General features: G+C 43.8%; 1 protein-coding gene across 5 annotated transcripts in view; it reads left to right on the top strand.

The window, feature by feature from the left end:
* The window catches only part of caska (calcium/calmodulin-dependent serine protein kinase a), a 615,545-nt gene that overhangs the window by 328,966 nt on the left and 267,032 nt on the right, over positions 1–19,547 (top strand). The gene's annotated exons all lie outside the window — the stretch shown is intronic.

Raw genomic sequence — 19,547 nt, 5'->3', positions numbered from 1 at the left:
GAATTGTAACTCTATCAGAACAGGAAAAATGAAAGAGGAGCAGAACAAAGGGAAAGGGGAGAAAAAGAAAAAAACACATACGAGAGAAACTATGCGCACAATGATCTATAAAGTGTATAAAAGGGAAACGGATATTTTAAATGTCTACAGTGCTATTAACATGCGATGATAGAAAGAAGCATAATAAAAAGAATTCAAGAGACCAAGAATGCATGAATAGCAAAAGTGGTGAAGGATAAGGCAGTCCTGAAATGGAAACAGGTTGGGAAAACAAAGCAGGATCAAATAACCCACATACAGGCTGGCACACAGGATACAGACAGCCCCACTAGCACAATAGCCCAACAGAGATTCCACACTCCAAGCACCAGCCCACCTTCTCCTCCCACTGCCTCCTTCACCAGAATTCCAATAATACATCAATCGCATATCACCAGCATCTCTTGAATTTATGGAATGACCACTTTATTCATACAAGAGCACTCCAAGCACTGTCATTTGTCACTTCGGTTCCTTGTCCCTACTCTGACCCCACCACCTTTGGCCTTCTACACTGTTCAAATGAAGCTCAGCACAAGCTTGAGAAAGAACACCTTATTTTTCTATTAGGCACTTTGCAGCTCTCTGGCTTTAACATTTGTTTTAGTAACTTGAGGCCTTAACTGTAGCTCCAACTTAGTTTATCCCAGGGAATGCTGGCAATGTTGGGTGGGTATTTTGTGGGGAGGGAGGTTCTTTGGTGTTTGCCATGCTGACAGAGCAGTTTACATTCTAGGTGTCAAACTGATTTTTTTTTTTATTCTTGGACTGTTGATCAGTCTTAAATATTTAGCTGATAGCCAGAATGTGTATATTATTAAAAATCTTGTGTACGGCATGCACTTCCTGTGGGCACTAACCTTACTCCCCTCTGTCATCCTTTTATAATAGGAAATCCAAATGTCACAAAGGTGTCACAATGGAAAAACTCATCAATATTTTATATTTAAAATTGTATGTCACCAGTTACCATTGCTATTTATTGGTAAACCTATCAAATCACACAAATGCCTTTTAAAAAAAAAAATCTTTTACCATTGTTTTTCTCAGTAACAGAAATTCCGACTGTCCAAAATATGGTTTTCAACAAATTAATTTTTATTACATATTTCAGAGCAATATTTACTTTGCCAACTGAATTGTCTTTTGTATCTTAAACCTTCATTCACGATTTTATTTCAAGACATCAACCTCAGAAAAGCCTCTTAACTGGATATTTTTACCACACTGAAGTTTGAGAATTTTGAACCACAACTGAATTCTGAGCATGTGAACATTATAGAATATCGCAGCGAGCAATATGTGGAACAACAGGAGTTGAGGGATAGGAGCACCTATTTCCGCATGCTGTGAGGATTTGAGAGCTTATTTGTTTTTTTCAAAAGGACTGGAAGAATAAGATCTTTAAATAATGCATGTATTGGACAGGTTAGATGTGAAAATAATGTTCCCACTTGTGAGAGATCCAAAACCAAGGTCCTTAAGTACAAAATAGTTGATAATAAATCCAATAGGGACATAAGGAGAAATTTCTTTTCTCAGAGAGTGATTGGAAAGTGGAACTTGCTACCACAGGAACTGGTTGAGGCAAACAACTTAGATCCTTTCAAAAGGGTGTTAGACAAATACTTGAGAGAAACGGAAATAGAAAGATGATGTTGAAAAGCAGAGATGAGGTAGATGGACTAGAAGGAAACTCCTATGAAGTACAAAAACCAGCACAGACTGGTTGAGCCTAATGGCCTGCTCTCTGCTGTATATTCTATCTAAACTGGAGGTTGAATTATACCAGCTTTTGTTTCAGGCAGGCCAATTATTTTAATTTATTAATGTGCTGCTTTCTATTATGAACTGCTCAGTCAACACCTGTGAACAGTAGCACTTAAGTTGCATGATTGTAATTTTTTTGTTAATAGCTGGAAAAGAAAACAAATTGTTTCCAAGAACTGTATTTCTACTGAAAATTCAGTTTAAAAAATCTGTTCAAAACCATGCCTACTTACCGTAGTTAAAATAAAAGCTTTAAATTCTAGCTGATGTATTGCAGGGATGTGATTGTGAGGTCTAAAGAAATTCATTTATATATACTATATATATGTATGTGTGTGTGTGTGTGTGTGTGTGTGTGTGTAAAAAACTGCATAAATGATGAACCTCTGAGCATTTTGAGGTAATTTTTGTTTGTTTATGGAACGATATTCTTGGTACCTTTGGACATCCGATCTTTGCTAGTAGTCTGGAGAGACCACGTCTGCTGACGAGGTCAAAGGCTTTGGTGAGATCAATGAAAGCAACGTAGAGGGACATCTGTTGTTCGCGGCATTTCTCCTGTAGCTGACGAAGGGAGAACAAGCATGCCAATGGTGGATCTCTCTGCTCAAAAGCCACACTGTGCCTCCGGGTAGACACAGCCAGCCAGTTTCTGGAGCCTGTTTAAAGCGACTCGAGCGAAGACTTTCCCCACTATGCTGAGCAGGGAGATTCCACGGTAGTTGTTGCCGTCACTGCGGTCACCCTTGTTCTTATAGAGGGTGATGATATTGGCATCGCACATGTCCTGTGGTACTGCTCCCTTGTCCCAGCACAGGCAAAGCAATTCAGAGAGTGCTGCAAGTATAGCAGGCTTGGCACTCTTGATTATTTCAGGGGTAATGCCGTCCTTCCCAGGGGCTTTTCCGCTGGCTAGAGAATCAATGGCATCACTGAGTTCCGATTTTGTTGGCTGTACGTCCAGCTCATCCATGACTGGCAGAGACTGGGCTGCATTGAGGGCAGTCTCAGTGACAACATTTTCCCTGGAGTACAGTTCTAGGCGGTCCATTTGCTTGCATTGGTCAGTGATTGTGTCCCCTGATTTAGATTTGAGGGGGGCGATCTTCTTGATGGTTGGCCCAAAAGCTCTCTTAATGCCATCATACATTCCTCTGATGTTTCCAGTGTCGGAGTCCAGCTGAATATAGGTGTTGCCAGTAGTCATTTGCGCAGCGACTGGCTGTTCTTTGTGCAGCGCTCATGGCTGCCTTACGTGCTACAGATATTAACTCGCTGGGGGCTTTCTGTAGTTCAACAGTGCGATGCGCTTAGCGGCTATGACAGGTTCCAGCTCTTCAAAGTGAGATTGAAACCACTCTGCATTCTGCTTCACACGTTTGCCATAGGTGGTCATTGCTGAGTCATAGATGGCATCTCTGATGTGGGCCCACTTGGTCTCTGCATCCCCTGTAGGAGTGTTTTGAAGGGCTTTTTCAAGTGAATTTAGAAACTTATGTAACAACTGTGGATAAGAAATTCTGCTAGTGTTGATGTGCAGGCGGCCCTTCTGCTTGGAGTGATGCAGCTTCTTTGGTTTGAGTCTAACCTTGCTGCACGCCAGGGAGTGGTCATGTCACAGTCTGCACTGTGGAAGCTGCATGTGATTTGAACGCTGTTTATGGAGGCTCGCCTTGTGACAATGAGGTCCAGCTGGTGCCAACGACGTGATCTTGGGTGCCTCCAAGAAACCTGGTGACAGGGTTTAGTGTGAAAGAACGAGTTGGTGATGCAGAGGTTATGACAGGTACACAACTCAAGCAGTCTCTGTCCATTCTCATTCATCCTTTCAATGCCATAGCGCCCAAGGCAGGAGGGCCATGAGTCATGGTTGGCCCCAGCCCTGGCATTAAAGTCCCCCAGCAGGAGCAGATGTTCGGTATTGGAGATGCTACAGATATTATGGAGTTCCTCGCAGAACTGGTCTTCAGCTTCAGGTGGGGAGCAGAGTTGTTGGAGCATAGATACTGAGTAGGTGTACTGGACCAGAGGCAGTGAGCAGTCGGATGGACAGTATGTGTTCCGAGCCATTTGAATGTGGCTCTATCATGCTGAGCAAAGACTTTCTGATGGCGAAGCCCACTCCATACTGTCTTGGTTCTTCAGGATTCCTACCCTGCCAGAAGAAGGTGTAGTCTTGCTCTCTTAGAGAACCGCTCGCAGGGAGGCATGTCTCCTGAAGTGCTGCAATGTCCACATTGAGTCTGCTGAGCTCGTTGTTAATGATGGCGGTCTTCCGAGAATCGTTGATTTGTGTAAGGTCTTCCGACAGGCCAGGACACACAGTTCTGACGTTCCAGCTTGCAAAACGAAGGGCTGGTACCTTCTTTCCTTTTTTTGTCCTGCTGTTTGGTGCGGTGTTGCAGTCCACTTTTCGGGCAATCACCCTGAGCTCCAAGCACCCATTGAAGCAGGTGGACTGTGGCGGGACAGAACCTTATTGACCGGGGGCTGCCCTGTTTGAGGCGGGCGGTAGCTGTCCAGTGAGATGCAATGACCTCTCCCACCGACAAAGGCAACCCATGGTGCCCACAGGGAAGTTGGGTTGTTAGGGCCCCTGCTCAGGGATAGGTGGATGGTGGGGGAAAGGGGGTGTGGTGAGAAGGGGTGGAGGGAAAGCCGTGCGAGGGGGAGCAGGGAAGGGGATGGAGGAAGGGATGTGCAGCTAGTGACTTCAGCACATAATATTAGGAGTGAACAGTAGGTTCAGTCCCCGAGGCCGGCCGCTGTGACAGGAGGTGGGCACGGGGCCATGTCACTGTGAGGCCCGCGGGGGGGATGCAGCCGCTGAAGCCGACCCCGAGGAGCGGCGGCGGTGGGAGCGCGGGGTCCCGGGGCACCCGCAGGATGAAGCTCAAGAAGTAGGTGACGGTTTGCGGCGGCGCCATTTTCTGCGTGGCCGTGTTCTAGCATACACCCAAGATAGTCCCATATATTTTCAGATGATGTCGCCAGAGGAGGAAGAGGTAGCCAATAATAGATCCTTTGGAGACTCCACATATACAAGGGTGGGCAAAAAAGCCATTGTTGGTGATGTTCCAGCTATGATTAAATAGCCAAGTGTAAAGAACCAAACAAGGGCCGTTCTACCGAGCTACTAAGTATCATCATCTCATTCCATGACAATATGAAAGGCACAATTCAACATAGCGGCGCCTCATCAGACCCCTTTCTTATCCTGAGTGGCGTGAAACAGGGCTATGTTCTCGCACCTACACTGTTTGGGATCTTCTTCTCACTGCTGCTCTCACATGCGTTCAAGTCTTCAGAAGAAGGAATTTTCCTCCACACAAGATCAGGTGGCAGGTTGTTCAACCTTGCCCGTCTAAAAGCGAAGACCAAAGTACGGAAAGTCCTCATCAGAGAACTCCTCTTTGCTGACGATGCTGCATTAACATCCCACACAGAAGAGTGTCTGCAGAGACTCATCGACAGGATTGCGGCTGCCTGCAACGAATTTGGCCTGACCATCAGCCTCAAGAAAACGAACATCATGGGACAGGACGTCAGAAATGCCCCATCTATCAATACCGGCGACCACATTCTGGAAATGGTTCAAAAGTTTACCTACCTAGGCTCAACTATCACCAGTAACCTGTCTCTTGATGCAGAAATCAACAAGCGCATGGGAAAGGCTTCCACTGCTATGTCCAGACTGGCCAAGAGAGTGTGGGAAAATGGCGCACTGACACGGAACACAAAAGTCCGAGTGTATCAAGCCTGTGTCCTCAGTACCTTGCTCTACGGCAGCGAGGCATGGACAACGTATGTCAGCCAAGAGCGACGTCTCAATTCATTCCATCTTCACTGCCTCCGGAGAATCCTTGGCATCAGGTGGCAGGACCGTATCTCCAACACAGAAGTCCTCGAGGCGGCCAACATCCCCAGCATATACACCCTACTGAGCCAGCGGCGCTTGAGATGGCTTGGCCATGTGAGCCGCATGGAAGATGGCAGGATCCCCAAGGGCACATTGTACAGCGAGCTCGTCACTGGTATCAGACCAATCGGCCGTCCATGTCTCCGCTTTAAAGAGTCTGCAAACGCAACTTGAAGTCCTGTGACATTGATCACAAGTCGTGGGAGTCAATTGCCAGTGATCACCAGAGCTGGCGGACAACCATAAAGGCGGGGCTAAAGTGTGGCGAGTCGAAGAGACTTAGCAGTTGGCAGGATAAAAGACAGAAGTGCAAGGGGAGAGCCAACTGTGTAACAGCCCCGACAACCAATTTTATCTGCAGCACCCGTGGAAGAGTCTGTCACTCTCGAATTAGCCTTTATAGCCACTCCAGGCGCTGCTTCACAAACCACTGACCACCTCCAGGCGCTTACCCATTGTCTCTCGAGACAAGGAGGCTAAAGAAGATGATGATTCTTGGTAAAAACTTCTTAACCTTATCTGCTCTAAAGAGAGCAACCCCAGCTTCTCCAGTCTCCCCACATAACTGAGGTTCTTCATAAAAGAAAGACTTGCACTTATATAGTGGCTCTCACAACCACAGGACATCCCAAAGCACTTTACAGTGAATGAAGTACTCTTGAAGTGTAGTCACTGTTATAATGGAGGAAACGTAGCAGCCAGTGTGTGCACAGCAAGCTCCCACAAACAGCAATGTGATGATGACCGCATAGTTTTTTTGTGATGTTGATTGAGGGATAAATATTGGCAGGACAGTGGAGATAACTTCCCTATTCTTCCTTGAAATAGTGCCATGGAATCTTTTACGTCCAACTTAGAGGGCAGACTGGGCCTGAGTTTAACGTCTTATCCAAAAGACAGCACCTGCGACAATGCAGCACCCCCTCACTACTGCACTGGAGTGTCAACTTTGATTTTTGTGCTCAAGTCCTGGTGTGGGATTTGAATCCCCAACCTTCTGACTCCAGCAAGAGTGCTACTAACTCAGCCATGGCCAGCAACAAAGTTTGGAAGAAGAATCACCCACTGCCCAACTTGTCCCTGGTACCATTCCAGTAAATCTCTCCTGCACCCTCTCTAAGGCCTTGACATCCTTCCTAAAGTCTGGTTCTCTGAATTGAACACAATACCCTCTCTGAGACCTAACCAGTGTTTTTTAAAGATTAAGTATAACTTCCTTGCTTTTGTACTTTATTCCTCTATTCAAAAAAAACAAGGATACCATGTTCTTTACTTAACAGCCTTCTCAACTTGTCCTGCCACATTCAAAGATTTGTGTACATACACCCCAGGTCTTTCTGTTCCTGCACCCCCTTCAGAATTGCACAATATAGATTTATCTTGCCTCTTCTCTTCCTACCAAAATGTATCACTTCACGCTCCTCTGCATTAAATTTCAGTTTGAAAGAACACTGGCTGTATTTCATGATAAATGGAAATAACAATTTCATTTTAAAGAAAGCCATTGTTATCATAAATTTGACATAGGTTTCCCAGACGAATATGTAGCAGATTTTTTTTCCTATTAGCATTTAATTTAAACACCAACTTCAAAATTGAAGTATATTGGTTTAAACGTGAAACTGAGAACCCTAGACATAAAGCATGAAACGTGAAAAGGACAGTCAGCACATCAAGCCCATTCTTTTGGCAGAATCTGAATCTGCTTTAACATGTGCTCTTGCAGCTGACTCGTACTACCAAAAAATTAGGTTATGACCATTGTACCTTGACTCTGGGAGCTATAACATTTACACAGTGACTCCTGACAATGCAGAGCATGGGCAGAGCGAATGCGACATCATCAGTACATGCATATTTGCCAACTTGCTAGTATGAATGCGCGCATGCACGCGCTAACATCACCGCGCAATGATGTCCTCACGCTCCATTCCCTCTAATTGTACACAGCTCCCTCCCTCCCCGCTTCAATTGCCGCTTTCAATTTCCCGCTCCATCTTGCCTTGCCACTGCTTTCTCTCAGTCACTTGTTCCTGCCCTCGCCACTTCTCCCCTCAGCCACCCACTTACCTCCTCAGCCACTTGCTCCCGCCCTTACTGCTTCCCCCCATGGCCACTTGCTCCCCGCCTCGCTTGCCTTCCATCAGCCACTTGCTTGCGCCTTCTTTGCTTCCCCCACTCGGCTGATTGCTCCCTGCCGCACGCCCAAAGAAGCAGCGGGGGGTGGGGAACAAGCCACCAAAGCGGCAAGGCAGGGAGCAAGCGGCCGAGGAGTGATGGGGCGACGCAGGAGTGAGTGACTGAGAGAAGGGAAGTGGTGAGGGCTGGAGTGAGTGGCCGGGGGTGGGGGAAGCAGGGAGCAAGTGGCAAGGGTGGGAGCGAGTGGCTGAGGGAAGGCAGCGGGGAATGAGCGATGAGCAGACGGGCACGGGAGGGAGTGGCGAAGAGAAGCACGATGTCAAGAGGGAGCGGGGTACTGTTGGGCGTGGGATGGAAGCGAAAATTGCAGCTATTGAGGGAATTTAGGTTTAATTTGTTTTTTGTGTCAAATTGAGCAGCGCCATCTTTATTACTGGCAGCTGCCTGAGACATCGCAGACAGTGACATTACAGTGATGAGGCTGCATTTGCGCATCTGCCAGTACCGCGCCACCTCGTGGTTCCGTTGTCAGCAAACGCAGCCTAGCATTAATGACAGCTTAACTCAATAGTAGCGCTCTCAGCTGAGTCAGAATGTTGTGCATTCAAGCCCCACTCCAGAACTTAAGCCGGTATGTTTAGTTTGACACTTCGCTTTAGTTCTGAGGGAGTATTGCATAGTCAGCAGGGTTGTTTTTCAGATGAAATGTTAAACTAAGGTCCGATCTGCCTGTTCAAGTGGATCTAAAATATCCTCAGGCAGTTTTTCAAAGAAGACCAGGAGTTCTCCAAATGTTCATGCCAACATTCATCCCTTAACCAACATCAAACAGATGATTTGTCTTTCATCTTTATTGCTGTTTGCAGCACACTGTGGGGAAAAGAATTTGTTACTGTATTTGCCTGTATTTTCTACTTTTTCAGGATGTACAATCTAACAATATACTGTACTGTGACTATATGTTTCAAATGATGCAGTTTGGTTTTTAACTATTTGACATGAATAACTTACAGAAAATAGTTACAGGCAGGTATTGTACCCTCTAGGCCATATGGCTGCACAGCAACCTGAATATTTCCACATAGGCCATGCACAAGTCAGCCCTTTAAAGTTACCGTGCATGTATGGCCGCACATACACACACACCTAACCAAATCACTGTGTACACCAAAATATCATTAGAGGGTGTGCTGATTGCGGGAAGTGTGAAAGGTTGCGACAACAGCAACTTGACTTTATATAGTGCCTTTAATGTAATAAAACATCCCAAGGCACCTCACAACAGTGTTGTAAACAAAACTTGACAGCGAGCTGCATAAGGAGATATTACAACAGGTTGGTGAAAGACATGGGTTTTAAGTAGTGTCCTGCAGGAGGAGAGGTATCATGCCGAGAGACCTGGGGAGGGAATTTCAGAGCCTCGCGCTCAGGCAGCTGAAATAATTTGCTTACAGTGCTAATTCTGTCTTTCACTACATTATTTCTCAAGTTGCAGACAAAGTTATGGTTGCCTAGTTTTTAAAAACATGACATTCCTAGTCCTTGCCAGTATTACGTAGGAATGCAAAGCTACAAGTTGTCTTGAACATACCAATTGAAAGCAGGTACATAAACATCCAGTGACAAGCTACTAAGAGTATATAAAAGTAAGCAATGAGCATTCAACAAAAACTACCAATTTTTTAAAGAATCAATTAGATAGTTCCATACATTTTTGACATTTCTTTCAATTGTCATATTTGAATTCCTAGTGCACAGAACAACTGAGCATAGAAAAATTGTGACAATAGATATTTTTAAAAGTTTTCCAACTAGATTATACTTACCTATATAATAACGTTATGTGTGTTTGAAATGTATCTAACAATCTTTTCTGGTGGAAGTCTATCCGTAAAAATTCTAGGGGCTGAGCTTTCAGAGCTGTCAACTGTCACCTTTATAAATCGACTCAATGAATTAGCAGGCGACAACTCCAAGAAAGTACCTATGCTTACAATTGGTAGCAAGACTGGCCATTTATAAAGTGTCAGAAACTGCAATTTGAAGTTAAACTACCCACATTCTCCTCCCCCTTCATACATTCCCGACCCTGTGAAGTGATGCAGAAGTAAAATTTTTTACATCAAAATGTTGCCATTATTTAATTTCATTCATTTTTGTTTGTAATGTATTCCAAATAATTAAAGCAACAGGTTCTGAACTGAAAACTCAAATTACTGTTGCGCAATTATTTGGTATAGAAGAAAAGATGGTTTACGGTTCAATCTTTTGTTAAGTTTTATAATTCTTCACCCTCCGAATAAAAATCCACAGCATAAATTGATGGAGCAGCCTATCTAATTGATCGCTCTGATAAAGAGCTGGTTCCTGGAAGGCGTGCGTAGATTAATTGATTGATTTGCTAATATTACTGTAGGGTGGGAGAGGAACACATTTATTTAGCTGCATGGATAGAGAACATTATTTTTCAGGAACCAATTAAAAACACCTACATTATCTCTCTCTCATTCTGCCCATTTTCAGATCCAATCTGCACCCTACCCACAATCCCATACCCCATCCCCATCTTGCAATAATAGATCCTCATCGCTGGAGCTCCATTAGAAGGAGATTGAAATGTTCAGAAATTTGAGCCAAATACTAATTTATTTTTGTTTTGAGTTTTTGTTCACCCTTCTTCTGTTACCAGTGGACTTTCTGTGTTCTAGAAATGGTATTGGATAGCAACGTACTCTCCTGATCTCTCTGATTGATTAAAAACACTACACTGATGGACCATTTACTCAGACTAAAACTGCTAATTTGTGTTTTTAGATTAAACTGAAGCAAGAACAAATCAGATTAAAGTGGTTACCCAATCTGCGTTTGGCCTCCTCATCAAAGAGGAGACTGCGTAGACCAACGTAGTTTGGGTGAGTGCTTTGTGGAACATGTTTGTTCTGTCAGCAAGTGTAATCTAGATCTCTTTATGGGCTTGTCACTTCAATTCCTCCTCTCATTCAGACTCTGACTATTCAGTCTTTGGTCTCCTCCACTATTCAAATGCAGGCTTCAGGAACAGTAATTCAGATCTGAATCGTTCCTCCATATCCCCAATTTGCCCTCTACTTGCCTCCCTTTTGAAAGTTTTTGTTCTCATTTTTCACTGCCTTGGTTATCTGCACATCCTTTTATCTGGCTTTTCATTGCCTCACTGAAATGATCTTTATATTTCATCCATAACTTTTCTTCGATTTAGCTTGGTTTGTTTTCAGGCCATCACATCCATTGCCCTGAGCAACATATCAGCCAACAGTCCTGACTCTACATTTACCCAGTAGTTCTTCCCCAGCCCAGCCCATTCCACCCTTTTTTATTCAACCTTTTAAATGGGGTTGCTTATCTTCTATTTTTTAACTCCAATGGAAATTTATACACAAAACATTAACCAGTCTCTTTTCAGATGTGGATCAATTTGTTACGTAAAGCCAGTATCTTCCGATTTATTTCAGACTTCTAGGATGCTTTTTATATATGGTCAAAGTTGACTGCAGGATCAGGAAAGGAGAGACTGTCTGAGAAGTGGTGTAACACATGCACCTGAGAAACAAAGTGTGGACTGCAGGCTCGCACTGGAAGAGAATGGGAGGAAGCAGGATGTGTTGGAGCCTGGGTTTGGAACTTGGAAGGCAAGAGATTTTGGAACCTGAGAGGGAGTTGGGTTATAATTGAACGTCACTGGCAAGGACAGCATTTGTTGCGCATCCCTAATTGCCCGTGAGAAGGTGGTGGTGAGCTGCCTTCTTGAACCACTGCAGTCCATCTGGTGCAGGTACACCCACAGGGAGGGAGTTGCATGATTTTGATCCAATGACTGTGAAGGAACGGTGATATATTTTCAAGTCAGGATGGTGTGTGGTTAGGAGGGGAGCTTGTAGATGGTGGTGTTCCGACGTGTCTGCTGTCCTTGAACAGGAACACTTTGGGATTCATTCTTAAGAACACTGGGAGGGTGGAACCAAATAGGGTCTTCATCTACCTGACAGGTGGGAGAGTCTTGAGTCTGGGATCCATCAGTATTCCACAGGAGTAGATTAGGAGCACTTGGGATCCAGAAACCTAGGTGGTTGCTAAATCTTGCACTTGGGGGAAAGCTAAGGTCCAGTATGTGAAACTCTCAGTCAATATGTGGGAATACTGGTGGTGCATATTAGGCCTTAGCATTCAGAGGCCTAATAGTTGGAGCACTGGATCTGTAGTACTTGTGCATCTAGGGTTTGGAAAAAATGAGAGTGAGGGATTTGCCTTCACAGGGGATTGACAGCACTGTTTTTTTTCTTGGTTGGGAAATGGTTTGGTGGAAGTTGGAGGAGGCTTCTGGTGTTGAACAGCGGTAGGCAAGGAATTTGCCAATCTTGGGTTTGGCGATGTTGATGTGGTGGAGGTGAATGGGAATGATTTAAGATTGGCAATGGGAATTTGCAGGAAAGGGAGGTGATCTGGTTTAGTAACACGAAAGGAGATGAGGACAGTACCTAGATCTTGGCAACTCTGAGAATGCTGGTACTTGCCAGCAATGGTAGATGAAAGGATCTGTGTAGATTTGCTAGCATCAAAGGAGAAGGATCTTGGGTTTGGCAGCATTGGGCAATCTGGGATTTGTCAACCCTGGTAGCAGAAAGAGATTTCTGTGCTTTGCCACTGTAAATGGGGAAGACTCTGGGGTTTGGCAACATTTGGAGGTTGTTGCAGTGGTGGGGATAACCTGAATGTTGGTTTTGTGCAGAAGCATGGTCATTATTTTTGGTATTGTGGGGGTTGCCCATTTAAAGCAGTCATTGTGCCGAGGGAGTTTTAAACTAGTTAAAGTCATAGTTCTGCACCTGGCCTGTCCTTATATAATGTTGCAAGGTTTGTTGTAATTACCCTGGTAGCCGGCTTGAGGTTATGACAGAGGATTTTGACATTTATACAGACTTCATCATTGGTTCCGTTTATATTTGACTGACAATTGATTTTTAAATTTGAGTAGCAGGATATTCAAAATCCAAAATTGTCCCAGTAGCCATTTGCCAGCAGATATAAGAGAGTGTTTTGTTTGCATAGAAGTAAGTTGTAGTTTAAAGATTTGATGAATGCAGCCAGGAAATAGTTTGGGAAGAACAGTTTTGAAATCCTATAAAAAGGTTTTATTTTTAATTTTCTCCCACTGAAGGAGACCGATAAGAGGTTCCACTGTAAATATATAATTATTTGCTTCTTTGTTTGTATATAATACATTTGTTGCCGATCTTTCACTTTAAGTTAGGTTTTCTGTTACACGCTTGGTATCAGCCATGACTTGCTCTTTCACCTCTGAGTCAGAAGGTTGTGGGTTCAAGTGCCACTCCAGAGTTGAAAGTACATCATCTAGGCTGACACTTCAGTGCAGTCTATTGGATGAGGTATTAGACCAAGGAACCTCTCAGGTGGATGTAAAAAGATCCCATGGCACTATTTCAAAGAAGTGCAGGGTTGTTCAAAGGCATTTCTCCCTGGTGTCGTGGTCAATATTTATCCCTAAACCAGCAACAATAAAACAGATTATTTGTGATAACTTGCTGCGTGTAAATTGATTGTTGCATTTCTATATTAAGACAATGACTACACTTCAAAAGTACTTCATTGGCTGGAAAGTGCTTTTTCATCTGCATGATGAATCGACCTGATGTCATGAAAGGTGCTATATAAATTCCAGACTTCCTGTCTTTTCTTTCTCTCATCACTTTTGAAGACTGAATTGGGATCTTGTGAACACACAAAATAATCCAGTACCTAAAAGCAATTACTAAACAGGATTTCCTGTTCATTAACCTGAGCAGGTTAGGTCAGGTCTACACCTGAACCGTGCTGGGACCGGTGTTCCAGCGAATCACATAACTAGGGAAGTAGAGAGCGTTTTAACCTAAATAGTGGGGGCAAGGGATCAAATTTGGGAAGATGTGGTAAATCAGAGTAGAGACAAGGCAACGGAGAAAGGTAGTAATACAGGAAAAAATAAACAGACCGTGACAGGAAAGGACAATGATTACAAATCTAAGAGTAAATCAGCAGACAAGGCTAGAATCGTAGAGTTATACAGCACAGAAACAGGCCCATCGTGCCTGTGCCGGCCATCAAGCACCTATTTAGTCTAATCCCATTTTCCAGCACTTGGCCCATAGCCTTGTATGCTATGGCATTTCAAGTGCTCATGTAAGTACTTATTAAATGTTGTGAGGGTTCCTGCCTCCACCACCCCTTCAGGCAGTGTGTTCCAGATTCCAACCACCCTCTGGGTAGAAAAAAATTTCCTCAAATTCCCTCTGAACCTCCTGTCCCTTACCTTAAGTCTATGCCCCCCTGGTTTTTGACACTTCCGCTAGGGGAAAAAGTTGATTCCTATCTACCCTATCCAATCAATCAGGTCCCCTCTCAGCCTTCTCTGCTCTAAGGAAAACAACCCCAGCCTATCCAGTCTCTCTTCATAGTTGAAATGCTCCGGCCCAGGCAACATCCTGGTGAATCTCCTCCGCACCCTCTCCAGTGCAACCACATCCTTCCTATAGTGTGGTGACCAGAACTGTACACAGTACTCCAGCTGTGGCCTAACTAGTGTTTTGTACGGTTTCATCGTACCCTCCCTGCTCTTATATTCTATGCCTCAGCTAATAAAGGCAAGTTTCTCATATGCCTTCCTAACCACCTTATCTACCTGTGCTGCTGCCTTCAGTGATCCATGGACAAGTACACCAAGGCCCCTCTGATCCTCTGTACATCTTAGGGTCCTACCATCCATTGTATATTCCCTTGCCTTGTTAGTCCTTCCAAAACGCATCACCTCACACTTCTCAGGATTAAATTCCAATTGCCACTGCTCTGCCCATCTATATCGTCCTGTAATCTAAACCTTTCCTCCTCACTGTTTACGACACCACAAATTTTCGTGTCATCTGCGAACTTACTGATCATACCTCCTATATTCACGTCTAAATCATTAATGTACACTACAAACAGCAAGGGTCCCAACACCGATCCCTGCAGTACACCACTGGTTATAGGCTTCCAATCGCAAAACAACCCTCAACCATCACATCACCCATTGCCTCCTGCCACTAAGCCAATTTTGGATCCAATTTGCCAAATTGCCCTGGATCCCATGGGCTCTTAGCATCTTGACCAATCTCCCATGCGGGACCTTATCAAAAATCCTTACTGAAGTCCATGTAGACTACATCAACTGCTTTACCCTCATCTGCACACCTAGTCACCTCCTCGAAAAATTCAATTAAATTTGTTAGACATGATCTTCCTCTGACAAAGCCTGCTAACTATCCTTGATTAATCCCTGCCTGTCCAAATGGAGATTAATCCTGTCCCTCAGAATGTTTTCCAATAGTTTCCCTACCACTGATGTTAAACTCACTGGCCTGTAATTACCTGGTTTATCCCTACTACCCATCTTGAATAATGGTACCACATTCGCTGTTCTCCAGTCCTCTGGCACCTCTCCTGTGGCAAGAGAAGATTTGTGTTCGAGCCCCTGCTATCTCCTCCCTTGCCTCACATAGCAGCCTGGGATACATCTCATCTGGGCATGGGGATCTATCCACTTTTAAGCCTGCTAAAACTGCTAATAACTCCTCCCTTTCAATGCTACGCCCACATTGTTCTTCTCCATAGTGAACACAGATGAAAAGTAATCATTTAAAACCTCACCTATGTCCTCCGGCTCTTCCTACTCTTTCCCTGGTTATCCTCTTGCCCTTAATATGCTTATAAAACACGTTAGGATTTTCCTTTATCTTGTCCGCCAGTGTTTTTGCATGCCCCCTCTTCGCTCTCCTAATTACTTTTTTAAGTACCCTCCCTACACTTTCTGTACTCCTTTAGGGCCTCTGCTGTTTTCAGTCCTCTGAATCTGCCATAAGCCTCCTTTTTTCTCCTTATCCAATCCTCTATATCCCTTGAAATCCAGGGTTCCCTGGACTTATTGGTCCTGCCTCACCTTTATGGGAACATGTTGGCCCTGAAATCTCACTATTTCCTTTTTGAATGACTCCCACTGCTGCCAGTCCACTTTGGCCAGATCCTGTTTTATCATATTGAAATTGGCATTCCCCAAATTCAGTACCTTTATTTCTAGTCCATCTTTGTCCTTTTCCATAATTACCTTAAATCTTACCGAGTTATGGTCACTCTCCCTGAAATGCTCCCCCACTGACACTTCTACCACTTGTCCAGCTTCATTTCCTCCATTAGGTCCAGTACCGCCCCTTCTCTTGTAGGACTTTCTATGTGCTGGCTCAAAGAGCTGTCCTGTATGCACTTTAAGAATTCTGCCCCCTTTAAGCCTTTTGCACTAAGACTATCCCAGTTAATATTGTGTAAATTGAAATCCCCTATTATTACCCTATTATTTTTACACCTCTCTGAGATTTGCCTACATATCTGCTCCTTTATCTTTCCCTGACTATTTGGAGGCCTGTAGTACACTCCCAGCCAAGTGATTGCCCCCTTTTTGTTTTTAAGTTCTACCCATATGGCCTCATATGGAACCTTCTAAGATATCATCCCTCCTTACTGCAGTAATTGACTCCTTGATCAATGGTGCAATGCCACCTCCTCTTACACCTCCCCTCCCCCACCCCAATCCCCCGTCACGCCTGAAGATTCTATACCCTGGAATATTGAGCTGCCAGTCCTGCCCTTCCCGCAACCATGTCTGTGTGATAAAGGCCTGCTCGGGTCTACAAAAAACAACCCGACCCGAGCCCGACAGAACCACATCTGACCTGGCCCAAGTTCTTCCATTTTGTCCCGCACCCGACCCGACCATCAGTTAACTTACCTTCCGTTTTTCACTTTGTTGCTGTTCTGCACAAGCTTAAAATAACTGTAACAAAACAACCTTTCTAGTCCAAAAATTAAGTTAACATTAGAGCCACTTATCTACGATAGAACGTGTCCGACCTGAGCCCGAATGCCGGATCCGCAAGTGCAAACCGACCCAACCTGAACCCGACACGTTGTCGGGTTCAGGTCGGATAAGCGGTCTTTACTCTGTGACAACAATAATATATTCCCATGTGTTAATCAACGCCCTCAATTTATCTGCCTTACTTGTAAGACTCCTTGCATTAAAATAGATGCAATCCGGCCTTGCGTTATTCGCTTGTGCCTTAACAGGTCTATCTGCCTTCCAGACTGACTTGGTTTCTCGTCTATATTTGGATGTTGGTCCCGTTCCGATTCAGGTGCAACCCGTCCGACTTGTACAGATCCCACCTTCGCCAGAAACAGACCCAGTGATCCAGGAAACTAAAGCCCTCCCTCCTGCACCATCTCTTCAGCCACACATTCATCTGCTCTATCCTCCTATTCCTATACTCACTAGCACGTGGCACGGGGAGTAATCCAGAGATTACAACCTTTGAGGTCCTGGTTTTTAATCTGCTACCTAGCTCCCTAAATTCTTGTTGCAGGACCTCATCCCTCTTTCTGCCTATGTCGTTGATACCAATGTGAACCACAACCTCTGACTGTTCACCCTCCCCCTTCAGAATGTCCTGCAGCCACTCTGAGGTTACAAAAATAATAAAAGGACAAAATAAAGGCTCTGTATCTGAATGCATGTAGCATTCAAAACAAAACAAATGAACTGATAGCGCATATAGAAATAAATAGGGATGATCTGATAGCTAGTACAGATACATAGCTGCAGGATGGCATAGATTGGGTCCTGAATATTGAAGGGTACGTGACATTTAAGGAAGACAGGAAGCTAGGAAAAGGAGGAGGGGTGGATCTGTTAATTAATGATGGTATTAGCACAATAGAGAGGGATTACCTAAATTCAGGAAACCAAGATGTAGAAGCAGTTTGGGTTGAGATGAGAAATGATAAATGCAAGAAGTTAGTTGTGGTAGTGGTGTACAGACCCCCTAACAGTAACCACACCGTAGGCTAGGATATAAAGAAAGAAATAATGGTACTTGTCTGAAAGGTGCAGCGATGATTATGGGGGATTTTAATCTACATATCGTTTGGAAAAATCAGATGGGCAAAGGTAGCCTAGATGAGGTCATAGAATGTTTTCAGGATAGTTTCTTAGAACAGCACATTCTGGAGCTAACCAGAGACCTGATATTGTGCAACGAGATAGGATTAATTAATGACCTCATAGTGAAGACACCCCTAGGCAGCAGTGATCATAATATGATTGAATTTTACATTCAGTTTGGGGGAGAGAAGAGTGGGTCTAAGACTACTATTTTAAACTTAAATAAGGGCAATTATGAGGGAATGAAAGCAGAGCTAGCAGAAGTCAACTGGCAAAGTAGGTTAAGGGATAGGTCAATAGAGATGCAGTGGAAGACATTTAAGGGGATATTTCTGAATGCACAAAATAGATACATTCCAACGAGAAAGAAACATTCCAAGGGGAGAAACCACCATCCATGGTTAACTAAAAAAGTTAAAGATCATATAAAGAAAAAGCATGTAATTGCACAAAGATGGGAGGCAGGTCAGAAGATTGGACAGAATATAAAAAGCAGCAAAGAATGACTAAAAGATTAATAAGGAGGGAAAAATTAGAGTACAAGAAAAATCTGGTGAGAAATATAAAGACAGATGTTAAGAGTTTCTATAGATATTTTAAAAAAGAGTTAAAGTGAGCTTTGGTCCTATAGAAAGTGAGTCTGGGGAATTAATAAGGGAAAATAAGGAGATGGCATATGAATTGAAAAGGTATTTTGCATCGGTCTTCACGATGGAGGATAAAAGTAACATCCCAGAAATAGCTGTAAATCAGGAAATGGAAGGGAGGGAGGAAATCAGGAAAATTACAATCACTAGGGAAGTAGCACTGAGAAAATTGTTGGAGCTGTGGGCTGACAAGTCCCTGGGTTCTGATGAACTTCATCCTAGGGTCTTAAAAGAAGTGGCTAGTGAGATAGTTGATGCATTGCTTTGATTTTCCAAAATTCCCTAGATTCAGGGAAGATTCCATTGAATTGGAAAATAGCCAACGTAACTCATTTATTCAAAAAGGGAGGGAGGCATAAAGCAGGAAATCACAGGCCAGTTAGCTTGACATCTGTCATAGGGAAAATGTTAAAAGCTATTATTAAAGACGTTACAGCAGGGCACTTAGAACTATTCAAGGTAAGCAGGCAGAGCCAGCATGGTTTTGTGAAAGGGAAATCATGTTTAACCAATTTATTGGAGTTCTTTGAAGAAGTAACATGTGCTGTAGATAAAGAGGAACTGGTGGATGTACTGTACTTAGATTTTCAGAACGCATTTGATAAGGTGCCACATCAAAGGTTATTGCAGAAAATAAAAGCTCACGGTAGCAGGGGTAACATATTGGCATGGATAGAAGATTGACTAGCTAACCTTTAGGCATAAAGGGGTCATTTTCTGGTTGGCAAGATGTAACGAGTGGTGTGCTGGGGCCTCAACTTTTTACAATTTATATAAATGACTTGGATGAAGGGACCAAAGGTATGGTTGCTAAATATGCTGACGACGCAAAGGTAGTTGGAAAGTAAATTGTGAAGAGGACATGAGGCTACAAAGGGATATAGATAGGTTAAATGAGTGGGCAAAGATCTGACAAATGGAGTATAATGTGGGAAACTGTGAAATTGTCTATTTTGGTAGGAAGAATAAAAAA

Source organism: Heterodontus francisci, chromosome 10 (genome assembly GCF_036365525.1).
Source record: "Heterodontus francisci isolate sHetFra1 chromosome 10, sHetFra1.hap1, whole genome shotgun sequence".
NCBI classification, from domain to species: Eukaryota; Metazoa; Chordata; class Chondrichthyes; order Heterodontiformes; family Heterodontidae; genus Heterodontus; species Heterodontus francisci.
Note: the sequence above shows the minus strand (reverse complement) of the source record. Positions and strands in the feature narration are given on the sequence as shown.